This window comes from Amblyomma americanum, chromosome 3, assembly GCF_052857255.1.
Source record: "Amblyomma americanum isolate KBUSLIRL-KWMA chromosome 3, ASM5285725v1, whole genome shotgun sequence".
Taxonomy (NCBI): domain Eukaryota; kingdom Metazoa; phylum Arthropoda; class Arachnida; order Ixodida; family Ixodidae; genus Amblyomma; species Amblyomma americanum.
Window position 1 is genome coordinate 111,924,269 of NC_135499.1, and position 15,229 is coordinate 111,939,497.

The 15,229-nt window shown below is 51.2% G+C and overlaps 1 non-coding gene and 1 pseudogene across 1 annotated transcript; both read right to left on the reverse strand.

The window, feature by feature from the left end:
• Nucleotides 1-11,789: 11,789 nt before the first annotated feature.
• On the reverse strand, nt 11,790-11,944 carry LOC144126474 (U1 spliceosomal RNA; annotated as a pseudogene).
• Nucleotides 11,945-12,731: 787 nt separating this feature from the next.
• On the reverse strand, nt 12,732-12,802 carry TRNAG-GCC (transfer RNA glycine (anticodon GCC)). The gene has a single exon. It is a non-coding gene; the product is annotated as a tRNA-Gly (tRNA).
• Nucleotides 12,803-15,229: the final 2,427 nt, after the last annotated feature.

Consider the following 15,229-nt stretch of genomic DNA (forward strand, 5'->3'; position numbering starts at 1 on the left):
TCGTCGTCAGCTGCAGCGGCGGCGGCCCATGTTTCCCGTAAACCCCCCAGCAGCCGGCGCACCTGATGTCGTTGGCGGCGGCTTGTTCGCCACCTTGACGCCTGTTGTGCCGCCTTGGACGTGAGCGCGGTTTCCCTGCTGCCCTCCGCCCTCCGCTCGCGCACTGGTGCGTGAGGGGCCCCGACGCGCCGTCTTCATGGCGGTTTCCAGCGTTTCCTCCCCCTGCTGCTGTCCTGACGCAGCTCCCGGCGTGATTTTGAACACCACCGCCGGTCCCTGGTCGCCAGCCCACTGACGCCCTGCTGTTATTACAGCCCCTGCGCGCCGCCGGCAACGGCGGTTCCCAGCGCACCCCGCCGCGCTGCCTCCCAGCAGCCTACCAGCGGTCTCTACCGGCTACCCATCGGTGGCTCTCTGCAGGCAGCCTCGGCTACCTTGCAGCCTTCGCCTGCCCTGGTCGGCTCTCCGGCTGCTCCGGGGTGACGGCTCCTTGCCTCCGGCAAGCCCCCGACGTGCGCGCGCCACTCCCAGCGCGCGCCGTTCATCTTCCCCTCCCCAGCGAGTCGGCTGCTTGCTGCGTGCCTGGTGCCTCGGGTGTTGTCTTCGGTGTCCTGTGATGTGCTGTCCCTGTCCCGTGCCACCACCCCAATCCCCCTCCCCTCCCCCACATCCCAGTCCCCTTCCCCTGGCCCCCAAGAGTGATGCCCACGAGGCCAACATACGTCGGGGCCAGTATCCCCCTCCCCAGAATATCCCTTAGCAACAACCACCACCACCACAGTAGCACGCGCTCTGCTCAGAATTCCTACAGAAATTGGGGGGGGGGGGGAGGGGGGGATTTAGCCTCCCTCATCTACCCACATTGTGCAGTGTCCTCGCCTTGCGATGGATCCGCGACCTTGTCGACATTACCGACTACCCGGAAAGGGGGCTCCTTGCCTACTTTCTCGGAACGTAGCGCCCCCTTTTCTTCTCGGAACACAGTGTCGGCCCCTCAGCCTTGCAGCCCGCACCCCCCCCCCCCCCCCGTTTTTCCAGAAAGCCTGCGGTGCCCTCAGGTCTCACCGCAGCCCTGCCTGGTGTGGAGATATTCACCATGCCACCCACACGGGTATGCGAGTCCTTAGGTGCGAGAAGCAGCACCGGAACAATTGACAATAAGGAGCGGGCAGGCGCGGTGGCGAGACCTGAGACAACGCCTCCTCTATTTTCAGTGCCCGGCAATTCACGCTCTCAGCGCCGTCGCGTCTCCGTTCACGTAGCGCGCTTGGCAGCCGCGAGGAGGCGCCACGTAAACAGGGTTTGTTTATCACCCGATGGCTCGCGTGATTTGGCCATTTGGGATTTGGCGACGTGCTTTGCTGCGTTGAAACATGTGCTTTTGCGACACGTCTCGCTTCGTCTGACATGGCTTCAGAAAGTGCTGAAAATTGGAATAGCTGCATTCAATCCACTTTCGAATGTGGCACACACTGAGCCGGAAGTCATGTCAATAACTGTATCACCTGAGAAGCCAGAAACATCTGTTAAACCTCATTCGCAACTGGGAAGAGCTGCTCTGAATGTTCTTCAAAGACAACACTACTGTTTTGCCTGTATACATGCCTTCCCTGCAGATATCTGCGACCGTATATGTTGGTGGCTATATTGTCCGCGTCATCAGTGAGCAGATAAACTGCGAGAACTGTGTGGCAATCGCATCCAAGCCACTAACAAATCAGCCATTGCAGACGTTCACTCGAAGCCAGGACCGTGGGGGACTTTTATATCCCTCTGACCAGCTGTTTTTTGTCCTGGACATCTTGCGTGTTTTCTCTGAGCAAGCCCTGAAGGAAAATCCAGCTCTTCCGAGACCCATGACTAGCTTGGTGGCACACGCTGTTCCAGCTCTGTGTGCCTCAAAGTTGCTGCAATGTAAAGAGAATGACATGATGCACCTACAGAAGCTGATGGAACTTATTGCAGTGCGTTTTGTGAGGCCTCTCCTTGCAAACTATGCATTTAGCATCACAGACAAGCACGATGCTTACAAGTTGTTATTTCTTCTGAACGTTAGTAACTGCGACCGTGACACCCCGGCAAGTAACGACTGAGCCGCACTAATTAAAGCCAAACTGCGCGTAAGACTCGTTCGGGCGGCGGGGCCGCGCGCGCGGGAGCCTCACAAAAACGACGCTCTCTGGGTGGCTTTCACTTTCACACTGACTTTATTTACACGGGTCGAAGTTTGACACAAAACACATGGATACAAAAGGGAACAGTGGGAAGGGGAGAAAAGAAGGCATCTCGAGCGGTTGGCCTCGGGCAGTCGGGAGAAAGAGAGATAGAGAGCCACTTGTGACCTTGGTCAGACCCGGCGCGAGGGCGGGTGTCGCGTTGCCCCACGTTGAGCGTCTTCCCGTTCCGTCCCTTCGGGGCCGTCTCCTATTTTCCACATCCTCCCCCGCAATGAGCTATTTCGGCTCATTGTGCACTGCGTGACACGTCCCAACCTTGAAGTTCGAGAGGGAAAAGGGCTTGCACTGGCCGACGCATCTCCCCTCTGTTTGGGAGCACAATCTTGCAAGCGCACACATTACCGTCCCTTCCTGGGAAGGTCTCCTTGACTCTCGCCATCGGCCACATCTGGCGGGGCGTCCGTTCGTCGCCGAGCAGCACAATAGCGCCTTCCTGTATGCTTCGCTGCTGCGTAGGCCGGGTGAAATGAGCGGACCTCAGTTCTAAGAGATACTCCCGCCTCCACCGTTTCCAAAACAAATCCACAAGTGCGACGCGGTACTTCCATTTTCTTTGCAGCGTTCCACGCGTCGACTTCGCAGAAGTGGCCGCAGTCGTGGACGGCAAAGCTGTTAGCCGTCGTCCAACAAGGAAATGAGCGGGTGTTAGAGGAGCTGGCTCCCCCGCATCCGAGTGGACATATGTGAGGGGACGGGAATTTACGACCGCCTCGACCTCTGTGAGAACTGTGTGGAGGCTGTCGAAATCCAGGCTGCTTCTGCCGAGTGTTTTGCGAAGGCACGTTTTCACGGTCCGAACCATTCTTTCCCAGAAGCCGCCCCACCAGGCCGCTCTCTCCACAATGAATCTCCAGGACATTCGGTGTTCGCTGAGATATGCCTGGACCTCTGTTTCCCTCGATGCCCGAAACGTCGCTGCAATGTCTTTTGACGCTCTTTTAAAGGTCAGAGCGTTATCGGAATAGATTATTTTGCACATCCCGCGTCTAGAAACAAACCGTCTGAGAGCCTTCAGGAAAGAGTTGGATGTGAGGTCTCTCACGAGCTCGAGATGGACTGCTCTGGTTGTCGCGCATGTAAAGAGAGCGATGTACGCCTTGCGAGTCACTCCATTTTCACTGCAGAATAGCGGCCCCGCAAAGTCGACACCTGTGATCTGGAAGGGGTCAGCCTTGGTGACGCGTTCAGGTGGAAGAGGGGCTACGGGTTCAGCTGCGGGACGGCAACTTTGTCTCTGGCACGGAACGCAGCGCCTAATCACCGACTTTATTGCTTGTCTTCCTCTCAGCACCCAGTAGTGCTCACGGAGGTGGCATAGGGTGTCTCGCACTCCAGCATTCAGCAAGCGCATGTGCTCGCGCGCGATGAGCAATAATGCGAACCGGTGTGCGCAAGAGATTACTACTGGATGTTTTGTTTCTTCCTCTTCGGCGCTATATTGGAGTCTACCGCCTACCCTGAGTAAACCATCAGCATCGAGGTAGGGGTTGAGAGCTAGGATGGGCGATCTCTTGTCGAGTGGAGTTGACGACTGAAGTGCGCCTATTTCCTTCGAGAAGCTTGTCATTTGTGACAGTCGAAGCCAGTAGTTCTCGGCCTCCGCCAGTTCTGGTGCTGTTAACTCTCCTTCTCGTTTCAGTGAGGGGTTCCGAGAGTTATGCAGAAAGCGCTGAATCCAGGCTGTTACGCGAAGGACTCTGGTCAAGGAGCTGCTGTTTTCAATATCTAGCAAAGGCTCCGATGCACTGCAGCTCACTGTATTGAGCACCTGCACGACTCTTTCCTCCTCTGCGCAAATCTTGTTATCGATCTGTGGCAGAACAGTGGGGTACACTGTTGAAGTCTTCAGCCAATCAGGTCCGGTCCACCAGGTTTTACTGTTAATCAAGCAGGATGGCATTATGCCCCTTGTCAACAAGTCCGCGGGGTTTTCCTTTCCAGGGCAATGCCTCCAGACTAAAGGATCCGTCAGAGATTGAATCTCTTGCACTCGGTTGGCAATGAAAGGTTTCCACTTCAGAGCAGAGCTCTTTATCCAGTTCAGAGCAACAGTCGAGTCACTCCAGCAATGGACTGAAAGAGCTGTCACATTCATCTGCTGAATAAGCGTTTTGGCCAACCGAGCTCCAATTAGAGCCCCATTAGCTCCAACCGCGGCAATGACAAGCGCTTTAACGGAGCCACCCTTGACTTCGCCATCAAAAGGGATACAGTGAAGCTCCCGTCTTCATTTTTTGTCTTCACGTAAGCTACGGCACCGTAAGCTTTGGGGCTGGTATCACAGAAAACATGTAGCTCCGGCTCGGCATGTTCTCCCTTCAAGGCGATTTTGCGAGGTACTGAAATGCAGCGAAGCTCAGTAAGCTGCTGGCACCAACTGTTCCATTTCTCTAATACGTCTGTTGGCAGCTTCTCATCCCAGTCTGTACCGCGCTCCCAAAGGGTTTGAAACAAAATCTTCGCTGTAGTGGAGATCGGGGCGAGGAAACCGAAAGGGTCGAAAATACGCGCTGACGCTTGTAGCAAAGACCTCTTCGTATCCTGCCGCGTTCTCAAGAAATCTATTAGGGTGTTCATCTCAAACACGAAGTCGTCAGCGTGAGGCCTCCATTCGACACCGAGGATCTTTGTCGTCGTGAGCTCCGGCAAGCTGCCTCGTGCGTTATCACTTTCGAATATCATCGTTGCAAGCTCTGCCGCATTCGATCGCCACTTGCGCAGATGCATGCCGGCCTTGTTCATAATGCACTGCGATTCTTCACAGATCCGCTCCGCCTCCTCTATGGTGTCAGCGCCCGTATAGATCGTCCACAAACAGGTCATTTTTGAGTACATTCGCAGTGCTCGGATAAATATCCTGCATGGACCCTATATGGTGTTTGAGAGTTGCCGCAAGCAAAAAGGGACTCGATGTTGCTCCGAACGGCACTCTCGTCATACGGTACTCTTTGACAGGGGGCAGAGGTTCCGACTGCTTGGGCGCTCGTTCATACCACAGAAAACGCAGGGCGTCGCGGTCACTTTCGGCGAGCTGCACCTGGAGGAATGCCTTTTCTATGTCTGCCATGATAGCGATGCTGTGGGTTCGGAACCTGATTAGGATGTCTGAGAGATTTGGATTCAAATTTGGTCCCGCAAACAGAACATCATTGAGCGAGAGCTGACCTTGTGCGCTCGAGGACGCGTCGAAAACAACTCTCAGCCTGGTTGTCTCACTTGTCGGTCTGACAACGCCTCGATGCGGGAGGTAATAAATAGGTCCCTTTGGGGACTCACCATTTCTGTTGACCTCCTCGGCGTGTCCGGAAACCAAGTATTCTCGCAGCGCTTGGTCGTAAGCTTGTCTGATGTCGTCACTTCTCAGCAGCTTGGCCGTTAATGACCGAAGCCTCTGCGCAGCTACCCCTTTATTGTCAGCTAAATCTGAAGCATTGTGTTTCCAGGGCAGGGCCACCTGATAACGACCATCTCTGTAAGTGACGGTTTCTTGGAAGTCTTTAAGAACTTCGTCTTCCTTGTTTGTGGCTTCTCTGTCGACTATTCCAAGGTGTTCCAACTCCCAAAATGATTTCAGCTGTCTGGATAGGACGTCGTTGTCCTGTTGGGTGGTCACCAAGATGCGCATGACTCCGGTGGTTGTCGTCAAATACGTCGTCGCCGTTGTTTTAGAAACCATACCTTGTAATGTCCACCCAAAGATGGTCTCCACGGCAACGAGCTTGTCGCTGACACGCTTGACTTTTCCGGTGGTGACGTCCCAGTATCGGTCAGCGCCAATCAAGACACAGACGCTGGTGTTCTGTCGATGGTCGCCAGGAGCCAGATCAGCGAGCTGGAGCCCTTGGTCTGCAGCCAGGCTGGTAGCGGAGGCGTCCGGTGGTTGTAGAAAATCCCCGGAAATCTCAGGAACCTCTAGGGCCTCGACTCGAATTATGTTGTCGTTATGCCGGCTTCGTAGCCATAACTCGACTCTGTTGCACGTTTTGATGCTTGGCTTCGTGGTCCCAAAGGTGTGAATGGCGAGACGTTCTTCGCCCACCACTCGAAGCTTAAGACGCCGGGAAACTTCTTCTTTTACGAAAGTTCGTTGGCTGCCACCGTCGAGCAGTATTCTAACCAAGGCGCGATTCTGTTTCGCTTCTGCCCAGGCTTGTGCTGTCTGCAGGAGCACGCTCGGAGTGGAGTTCGTATGTGCCATCTGTAAAGATGACTGCACGGTAGTCTCAAGAGGGGCAGGGACGTTTCTTGCATGAGATGGTGTCGGCCTGTTTAACTCGCAGACGCCTGTAGCGTGCCGGGCGGAGCATTTCGCGCACTTAAGCCACTTGGCTGATCGGCATTCGGTTGCCCGATGGTTCCTTTTCGCGCATTTGAAGCACCTTCTCTCTTTGGCCATGATTTCCTTCTTCATTTCTAGCGGAACGCTGACCACACAGTCCTGCGGAAGGTGATCTTCTGCACCACAAAATGAGCACTGCGACTCTCTGCCTTTTACAGCGAAGACTGCTGCGGAAGGCGTCTTTCCCTTTAGGCTTGAATCCCTCGGTTTGAGAACAGTGCTCTGCGACTGGCGGCTGCTGTACTGTGCTCGTTCTCTGCTCTCCACTTCCATTCTTAAGAAATCTAGGAAATCTTGGAGTTCGTCTTGGGGACTGGCTTTAGCGGTAGCTTTCTTCCGGCAGTATTCAAGGCACAGCTGATCAGGAATGCTTTTCCTTAAGACAGTCAGCAACAGCACGCCGTACGTACTCGATGTCACTCCCAGTGCCTCGAGGCTTCGGACTCCCGACTGGATTTCATCATAAAGGGTCCTAAGCCTTTCCGTGTCGTGGAGGTTGTGTACCGGGCGAACACCGAGCAACCGTGACATGTGTTCTTCGATTATGACGTCTTCTTTCCCGAATCTTTCCGTCAGGGTCTTGATCGCTACTGCGTAGTTTTCATTGCTTAGGGATAGCCCTTCGATCGCCGCGGCCGCCTTTCCTGTGAGGTAACTCGTCAAGTACTGGAATTTAGCGATTGCTGAAAGAACTTCATTCTTGTTAATTGTTGATTCGAACTGATTCCAAAATCTCTGCCATGATCGCAAGTCTCCGCTGAACTTGGCGATTTCCAGCTTCGGAAGTTTGGTAGTTGCTGACGGTAGCTGGCTCGTGGTGATGCCGGTGTTCACTGAAGACTGCGAATTAGGCTCGGGAAGAGCCCCCGTTACTGACGGAGTTGTCGATCTATCTTCGCTCGAGGTTTGGTTACGTAGGGCTCTTTTGATGCGTGTTTTCGTGACGCTGATTTTCTCACTGAAGACAGATACGGCTGCCAATTCGGCGTTGAGTTCCTGCAGGTCTACCCTCTTCTCGATGCTCTCATTAACTGCTTTAAGTTCTTCTGATTGCTCGACAAGGAGGTCAAATTGTTCTTCCAGCTCACCGCTCTGGACTGCAGGCTCTTGTAGGAGTGTGGTGGCTGCTGTGATGATCCTGTCGATCGCTTGTCGTAGTGCGGCTTGCTTCCTCTGGAGTCATTCCATGGCGTTCTCGATCACTGTTAACTAAGTTTCCCGGGTTTCGGCACCAAAAATGTTATTTCTTCTGAACGTTAGTAACTGCGACCGTGACACCCCGGCAAGTAACGACTGAGCCGCACTAATTAAAGCCAAACTGCGCGTAAGACTCGTTCGGGCGGCGGGGCCGCGCGCGCGGGAGCCTCACAAAAACGACGCTCTCTGGGTGGCTTTCACTTTCACACTGACTTTATTTACACGGGTCGAAGTTTGACACAAAACACATGGATACAAAAGGGAACAGTGGGAAGGGGAGAAAAGAAGGCATCTCGAGCGGTTGGCCTCGGGCAGTCGGGAGAAAGAGAGATAGAGAGCCACTTGTGACCTTGGTCAGACCCGGCGCGAGGGCGGGTGTCGCGTTGCCCCACGTTGAGCGTCTTCCCGTTCCGTCCCTTCGGGGCCGTCTCCTATTTTCCACACAAGTACTTTGCTCAAAAGCCACTTTCAAGAAAGAGTCTAAAACTGCGATAAGCAATGTAACACCTTCAGGTGCTCTTTGCACAATTGTGCACATAAAGTTAAAAAGCAAAAGCAATTTGAAAATAAACATCCCTTGTATGTATTTCATTAAACTTGAAGCACTTCTGATTGGATTTATTCTGCAGATTTGAATAAGTGTCGCACTTTTCATTGTTTTTCAGGTATGCCACTGACGAAGTCGGAAAAGCTCTTTCTTAACACACTATATGTTGCATGGTGAACTTTTTCATATTGACTTGATTCTAGAAGGTCCTTGCATGGCGTTCGGATTCTGTAAGCTTGACACTTCACTGAATATAGTCTGTTGAGGTGATTTAAAGCATGGTGTGTGCATTCTTCCAATTCAACATCGCTTATTGAATTGAGTATTCTTAGTTTGTTCTGCTGCTGTGCGCGTTGCGCTATCCTGTTTAGGTGGAGGCACCTGGCGGCAATGCGTTGTACTATCGCCGACGGCGGCGGGCTATTGTCCTGCGCTCTTTCGCCGGGCACTGAAAGTATAGAGGAGGCGCTGCCTGAGGCATTCATCTCTCCCTGCGCAGGTGCGCGACTTTGGCTGGCAGCGAGGCTGGCGGGTTTTACCCACGGCTGACCCAATCGCAGCATGGGGCGTGGCACCCTCCTCCCGTTGCCCACAGTGCGGTCTAGTAGAAACATCAGAGCATGCAATGTTCGAATGCGTAGCAGCCAGAATCTTCTGGCGGCTCATGTCACGCGCGCATGTTTGGGGCTCATCTCTGCTCCAACACAAGATCGCGTGAGCCATTCGTCCGCATGCTACTTTGCGTCGGCGCATTTGTACTATGGCGGCAGAGGGGAGCTGCGGCGTTGCGCGGCCGACCACAAGGGGCCATGTACCCCTACTGCAGCGTGTACGCGTGCACGCATGCTTGAGCAAGCATGCGAAGACCTTGTGACGCTAGAGGAACACAAATTCCTTCAGCGGTGGTCCACCCGCTTTATCGACATGTGCGTCGCGGCCGTGTGGCTGTGCTTGCCATTCTAGCCACCGGCAGAATTGTGTGCGCGTGGTTCTGCTGTGTGCCGTAGTCTACAAGTGACACGAGTGCGCGGCAAACTTCACGACGTGAACTTCTACGACATCGCTCAAGAACTTTTTCAGTGCACTCTTGTCATGTGCATTCTTGTCATATGCGTTTTTTGTGATGCGTTTTTGTCATGTGCGGTTTATTTGTACCACCGACGACTTAGGTCGTTTTTGTCACTGTTTGAGGGACGAGAGTCCCTGCTTGTTCTTAGTCCAATAAATTTCTCTTGAAAGTCCACCTTGACTTTCGTAGCTTGCCGACCCATCGTCCGGCCGACTACGCAACGTAAAAGAGCGCATTCCTACACAAAAACCAAGCAGAAACCTTCGGCACTACGCAAGCCCGCCTGTGGTGGGCTATAAACAGCGGTGGTGGCGCCATCTGTTTTCTGTAGTGGAAAGCTTACGACAAGGCCCCGAGGCGAGCGTTACAAGGAGTGCGGGCCCTTTGAATATGATGTTCCGGCATTTGCGTCATCTTTAGTATTTTTAAATTATAGTACTGTAAAACAAACCAATTCCAGGCTTACCTGTCACCATTTACCCAATGAAAGCGATATACACACATCAGACCGGAAGAACGGCCGTTTCTTTTGCAGGACACTCCGTCGTTGGAAGGGAATGATGTGAGCTGTTGAAAGAAATTTATTAGCATTACACGGCGTTCGCTCGTGTGCACGTCCCTTACATGTGTCTGAGTCTGTTTTGCGGTGTTTTAAGAATGACCTGCCACCGACTCGCCCGTCTATCTACACTGGCTGGTAACAAAGCAAAATACATTCAGGCTGCAAAGCAATTAATCCTCACAGCGTCTATGCATCGCTGCAACCTGTGAGTGTATTCGTAGAAAACTGCAGCTCTCAAGTCGTCGCTTATCGTATTGAGCTCTTCTTTTATCCGCTGCTGAAGATCCTCAACAGTGCGAAGGCGTCCAGCCCTGTAGATGTGCGATTTTATTGTATCCCCATACGAAAAAATTGCACGGTGTCAAATCTGGCGATCTGGCCAAGGCATACTGGACGACCCACGCCCCATCCACTGGCCCGGGAATTCTTCACTGAGCCATTTCCTAACTTTGGCTGCGTAGTGAGCAGGGGCGGCATCTTGCTGGAAGATGCCTAGCTGCTGCTGCACCAGCTCCGGCAGAAACTTTTCTTTCAACAGGCGCAGATAGGAGTCAGCTGTCACCGTGTCCTCAAACAAGAACGGGCTGACCACTCCCTCTCGCCAAATAGCATACCAGACAACAGTGCGTGGTGAGTTCACGACCTCGGTGCGAGTGAAATGCTGGTTGCTTTTCACCCAGAAAAAGGTGCACTCTTGGTTTACTTGGCCGTCCAGGCGAAAAACAGCCACGTCACTGAACGCCAAAAATTCGAGGTATCCAGAACCTGCTGCTCTGAGCGGCGCAATGAAACCCGCTGTGCTTTGTCGGCTGGGCTTAAGTTCTGGTGTACCTGCCCCCTGTACGGACGCCATATCCTCCACTTTTAAGTGCTAGGCTCACCGTCGATGGGGCTACGCCGAACATAGCCCAGCACGGGTTCAAAAACTCTCACACGCGCATCACCGATTGCACGGTGTGTCTGATTTATCTTGTTTTGCTTGCTTCCCGGTGTCTTCAAACTTATGGCGCCATTTCAAAACGGCAGCATGAGACGGCGGCCGCCGGCGAAACCTCACCATGAATTGTTTGCGGATATAGTGCATTGAGTTTGTCTCAATTAGACACACCACTGCCGCCGCTTTCTCTCTGTAAGACGGCATACCACACCTCAACACAGCGCAGAGAAACAAAGACGTCACAACAGCCACGAAGAATAAAAAGTTCGCACCATGAAATTAAACGAGAAAAACACAGCTCCAGACTGCGATATCCCCCTCCGACGCTTTCCGAGAGTCACCAAAGCAGATAATATAAGTGTATGAAGTCACTCGACAGAAAAGAGAGATCAAACAATATTCTTGAAAGGTAAAGCCTCGTTAAATCAGTTTCTGATGTTTTTTTCCGCACAGTTGGCCGAAAATGTTGGAAGCGCTTCAGTTGAAGCAGCCGAAACGGCGTATTCAAAAGACCCGCGCCCCTTGCAACGCTCGCCTCGGCGCCTTGTGACGCTTTCCGCTGGTGAAAACAGATGGCGCCACTGCCGCTCTTCGCGACTGATTTATCCAAGGCATCGCGGTTTAAGGACAGTGAATAATAATAATAATTGGTTTTTGGTGGAAAGGAAATGGCGCAGTATCTGTCTCATATATCGTTGGACACCTGAACCGCGCCGTAAGGGAAGGGATAAAGGATGGAGTGAAAGAAGAGAGGAACAAATAGGTCCGTAGTGGAGGGCTCCGGAATAATTTCGACCACTTGGGGATCTTCAACAAACGTACGTTCACCTTTCAATTCTGATTCACTACAAAGTACACGTGCAACCTCAAGGTGTGGATTCTGACTTTGGATTTCATACGAAGGGGGATAGCGCGAACGCAGTCCCCCACTACCAAAAATTGCATGCCCCATCTGCCCCAGTTTGGGGTAGTGGCAGGGGTCAGCACGAGCGCAGTGCAATGCCCGCGCCTCTCCCCGCCTCGCTGATCACGGTAACCCCGGCACCAGGTAAGTATGCCTAGGCAGCGTCTCGCCGCGGGTACCCACCGCGCGCGGGCAGCCATGTAGCGCCAGTTGGCGGAAAGGAAAAACTGGAAATGGGGACCACTAGGTGCCAATCTCCGAGCAGATTTCCGGGGAGACCTTGGCGGATGTGCAGCCTAACATTCTATTATTCAAAGCAACCCTACGTTATAATAATTAATTGGAGAGCAGAAAATTTGCCTGAGTATCCATCAGTATGAGATGACATGCTTCCTCTAGACGCCACCGCAGGCGCCACCGCTGCTCAGACCGATGTCGTCTGCTTCCGGACTGCGCTGCGTCCTTTCATTGGCGCTGCACTAAAGCGTCAAGCCAGTACATCTGTGTTCCTATCCCCTCTCCCTGTCCCTCACCTCTTTCATTTCATTTCATCCTGCCTCACGGTGTAAGAGTAGTAGTCCTGCCTGCTATCCTTTACTTCCGCTGCCCCAGCTCAGGTGCTTCAGTATCGATGGCAGATGCCGGGGCTAGCAAAAATATTTTCCTTCCTTTTTTTATTATTATTTACTAAAACCACAACTACTACATTTCTGAAACGAAGGTCACAGTGCATACCTTCCCCTGACGTAGCAGACACAGCGCAGGACGTATGACAAGCTCACAGTTTACGGACACAAAACAGCCAAATCGGAATGATGGCACGCCGGGTTAGCCTCAACGGACAGTGGCGCTGAAATGCTATCATGGACGGCGTGATTGAGAAAGCAGTGTTATAATGATGGTAACAAAACATGAAAATTTTTAAAACGAAAAATAAAATGCGTCGGCCGGGAATCGAACCCGGGCCACCCGCGTGGCAGGCGAGTATTCTACCACTGAACCACCGACGCGACTAGAATACTACTGCGCGGATCAAGGTTTTGAAGTTTGTTGACCGCCCTTTCCAATATTGCGCAATATTGCGATGGAAAGAATCGTAAACAACGCGACGCATACGCGCCTCCGCTGTTCCGATTTCTTTCCATCGCGCGTTCTTCTGGGCGGTAAGAAAACTAGGTTAGAATCCTCCTCCATCCCGGACTAGCTTTTTTTTCTACCACCGAGGTAAAAGCTTGATGAACATAAATGCCGACAGCGGAGGGCCTAGGCTCTTTCCATCGCGATGGCACACGCAAGCTTGCTTTCGGCCGTTTACTCATGGAGCTGTGCTCTGCAATGGCAAAGCGCGCTCGCACGCTACATGTGCGCGAGTGCCATTTTTCTGTCATTGCCTTTCTACAATTAGTACGAGTATTTTCGTACAGCCCTTGCGTGGTACGAAAAGCATGCGCGTTTTTGCTCTCTCTCGAGAAAATGCATCAGCAGCCACCATTTCTTGATTCAGTCCTTCAAACAAGTGACACGTGCCAACTTAAATCTGGTGCAAAACGCGTGTGCAAGTTCGCGGACAAGCGCCAAGGAACCGGACCTCAGGTATGAGACTGCATTTTATTCGAGGGACAATATTCCCTTTGCCACCTTTGGCATGATAATATTAGGGACTACACAATTTTTTGTAAGGACTACTGCTGGTGCTCCATGCGTACTTTCATGACTCTGTGCCCCTTTTTATCCCCATGGCTGTTTTTATGATGATCCTTTGATAATTGTTACACAGAATTGGATCTGTTTCTAAAAGCCTGTCGGTGGCAATTCTCATTTTTATTGCTTGTTTTCTTTGTGCATAGCCCTTATCTGTTCCTCAGATACTTAGTTTAGTACAACTGTTCATGACAATTACTTTGTTGTTTGCTGGACATATATATGTTTAACATGCTTAATTCACCTTGTCCAGCCTTCTGTAATAAAGCTGGAATTCTGCACACATCCATGTTGTTGTCTTTTTCATACTTTACTTGCACAGTTCAATTTCACCACTGTACTGGAGGAACCAATAAAACTCTCATAGAATTAATTAAAGCGTATAAACCATCAATCTCTGCTCATAGGCAGTGTTTGAAAAACCTTATAGAGGATGTACCATTCTAAACACGTCCCAGCAAGTGCTCATGCCCGATAGTCATTCTCACGGCTCGACAGAGTTGCTATAGTGCTAGCATATCGAACTTATACTGATTAGCATGTAGCAATTATATTCACACTACCACATGTCTTTCCCAGATGAAAAACTTACGTTTTGAGCTAGATTTCAATAACTTTGGAACTAGAAATTGTGTCCTTTGGAAACATTTTCATTCAATACACACCGGAACACCTGCTTCCAGCTTGAAAAAGCAATTCCCTGCTAGATTATGAAACCAGAAATCATGTCAATCAATCAATCAATCAATCAATCAATCAATCAATCAATCAATAAAGAACTGTGGTACTGTTCTTGGCTTTGTTGTCAATGTGTTGCAGCTCACATTGAAGCATGGCCATAGGTGCGCCAAAAGGTAAGTCTTTTTTCGCATCATGTTGACATGCCTTCTTTGCTCGCATTGCCTAAGGTAGCCATGTGACTATTTAGGGTGGGGCGGGACACATCTTTCTGCAGTCTTTTTTTTTTGCGTAATCTATTCATAAAAATTTACATGCAGTCTGCGTTTATGACAATATTTTCACAAAAAAAAACACATCTCAGAATTTTTTAAAAATTGTTTTTCTATCTTCAGACTGTGGCTACATTAGTTTGTTCAAGGTTTATTGCATAAGATGAAAAACCAGTATGTCATGGCCATAAGGTGCGGTGCTTGGATAGCAATAAAGCAAACAAGGTCAAAATAAACGGAAAAATGGTGAAGAAATCAGCTGCATTAAGTCAGGAGCAAGCTAGGGAAAATAAAGAGCCGAGGAAAAAGCATTCAAAATGGAACACCACATTTAGTTCTCCAGAAGGCACACGCTACTTGCCGTCCTTCTTGTCCTTTTGGTACTGTGTATGGTGTTTAATGTCTCAGAGGAGCCTGACTGTATACATGCATTTTTTAGTGCTCCTTATGCATGCCGTTCATTTCGTTGGTTCCCGTGCAAACTCCGTGATTTGTGGCAACTGCATGGGAGGCCAAGGCGGCCAATGATGGTGCGTGGCTGTCAAGTGCTTGAACATCTGATTTTTTTTTTCTGTTTGCATGGAACTGTGGTGCCAGATATGAAAGTGTAGAAACAAGCTCTCTGCCGAGCACAAGCTAAGCGCCGCTCAACTGCAGCTGCGCAAAAATATCAGGACTAATGGTGTATGGTGGTTTAACGTCCCAAAGCGACTAAAGCTAAGAGTGACGCCGTAGTGAAGGGCTCCGGAAATTTCGACCACCTGGGGTTCTTTAACGTGAACTGAT